General features: G+C 44.6%; 1 long non-coding RNA gene across 2 annotated transcripts; it reads right to left on the reverse strand.

The window, feature by feature from the left end:
• Positions 1 to 1097: 1097 nt before the first annotated feature.
• LOC107742179 (uncharacterized) lies at positions 1098 to 1677 on the reverse strand. 2 transcript variants are annotated; one of them, XR_001640286.1, is made up of 4 exons: positions 1607 to 1677; positions 1439 to 1483; positions 1278 to 1342; positions 1098 to 1156 (listed from the first exon to the last, which is right to left on the reverse strand). It is a non-coding gene; the product is annotated as an uncharacterized LOC107742179 (long non-coding RNA). The 2 variants fall into 2 exon arrangements; XR_001640287.1 differs by lacking the exon at positions 1607 to 1677 and adding an exon at positions 1557 to 1586.
• Between the last annotated feature and the right edge of the window lie 499 nt (positions 1678 to 2176).

The raw sequence follows: 2176 nt of genomic DNA on the forward strand, positions 1-2176 counted from the left end.
CAGGACAGGCAGAGAATTCACAGACGGCCTCCATAGCCGTTACAGGACTGGCAGAGGGATCCCAGACGGCCTCCCTGGCCGGAACAGAACAGGACGAGAGTTTATAAGTGGATACCACTGACACCTCTGGAGGTTCTGCAGCAGATGCCGCCACCTCTGGAGGTTCTATAGCAGTAACGTCAGGAAACAGGGACAGTTAATTAACATTCTCCTTAGCTGGACAGGCACAGCGTTCATCAATGGTTCCTTTGACCGCGACATGACAGGCTGAAAGTGCATTGCTGGGCGCCACCACCGTACAAGGAGCTGAAGCGAGCACCGCTGCTTCGGGAGGTTCTGCAGCATGCGCTGCCACCTCTGGAGAAACTGCAGCGGGCACCATCGCTTCGGGGAACACAGCAGGAGAAGCTGCAGCGGGCGCCCTCGCCTCGAGGAACACGGCAGCGTGCGCCACTACCTCTGGAAGATCTGCAGCATCAGCCGCCACCTCGGGAGACATCACAGTGGCCGCCGCCATTTCTAAAGTTTCAGTGGTGGTGTATGCAGCCCAAATACACCATAAAGCGATCCCCATTGTGGGAAGCGCTACAGACAGGGGAATTAGTTCAGGAACTGGAGGGCTTGAGAGCGCTGGTTAAGGGATACCAGCTGCACGTGCCGACACCAGCGGTGGGTCCTCCACGCTGGATGCCAGTCTGGGATACTGAAGAACAGTCCTTGAGGATCTGGATGCAACTGACAGGAAGTGACAGGACTCTGAGCGAACGGACGTGATGTGACGTGACTCTGGATGATCAGCTGTGTTAGGCCTTCCTGAGTGGATTTAGTTGACTTTCACTGTTCATCTGCAGAAAAGCAGGCTCTGTCACCTCTCCACGGAATAAGTGTGATTGTGTGCCCAGTACCAAGCTGTATGAAGGTCGCTCACAATGCTAGGCTGTTGCACCAACTAAAGTATTTATATATAAAGTATTTATCCAACTTGCATGCAACTCCGTGATATATGACATTAAACTCATTTACCTTATTAGTGTCCTCTTCAACCACAACTCTTCTCCTGGTGTTGGGGGATTTTGACACCCTAAACACAGGCTCAAGTGTTCCCTGAAGGAGTTGGGATGCTTCTTCTGTCCAGTGTGCAAATCTCTGTCCATGCCTTTGTAAAATATGTAAATGTATATGCACTCTATTTGTATAACACCTTTCTAGTATCACTTTGCCAACAGTGACTTAATACAGCCGAGATACTGAAATTGTATCTGTAGAGTCTGTCATACCCTTCAAGGCAAAACCTCTCCATCAACTGAATGCACCACCACTGGCGAATCAATGGCACCTCCTCCTAAAAGAGTGCAAAACACAAAAATAAAAACAAACAAACAAACAAAAGAAGCCATATAAAAGTAGTTTGGTATATTTTTGTGGAAATCTAGCTTACCTCTGTGAATGTTAGTGGGCATGATGTACAGGTGCTGAGAGCATACTGTGAAATACAAATAACACTGTAAGACTTTGATTTTATTGTTTAACAGCTTTGACAAATGAAACATTCTTACCATCAGCATGTAGATGCCACAGGAATTCCCCTTTGACAAAACATTCTTACCATCAGCATGTAGATGCCACAGGAATTCCCTGTACACTGTTGAGGAAAATACTGGAAAAGGAAATGTGCATCCACAGTTAGTTTTAAAAACAACTGCTGGCTTGTTTAAACATGTATACAAACATATCCTAATCCTTTTAGGATCGTTTCGACCCGAAAATGATTTTAGTTTATTTTTTAAAACCAAGCATTGATCATTATGGTAAGAGACTTTATGACTTTTGTCAGACTTGAATCGGAAACACGCTCACAAAAAAATTTAGTGGATATGCAGAGTTTCTGTGGTTGTAATTAAAAAAAAAAAAAATTTCCAAATCCTTCCCTCGCGGGTCAGTTTGACCACATAGGAATGAATGAAGTTTCCAGAAATTTTTTTTTTTACTACATGTTATGACCCCGGTCTAGGTCAGGACCGCAACATAAACGACACAATAATGAATGGCTGTTTAAGTACTCATTTTAATTATCTTAGTTGATCTTCTGATCAATCTTTTCGTGCGGTAGCAGTTTTGGAGAGTACAAGCTATATCATCACGAAAATAAACAAATTAAAGAAACTGAGGCAAATTA

Source organism: Sinocyclocheilus rhinocerous, unplaced genomic scaffold (genome assembly GCF_001515625.1).
Source record: "Sinocyclocheilus rhinocerous isolate Xijiao unplaced genomic scaffold, SAMN03320098_v1.1 scaffold5244, whole genome shotgun sequence".
In the NCBI taxonomy this organism is placed as follows: Eukaryota; Metazoa; Chordata; class Actinopteri; order Cypriniformes; family Cyprinidae; genus Sinocyclocheilus; species Sinocyclocheilus rhinocerous.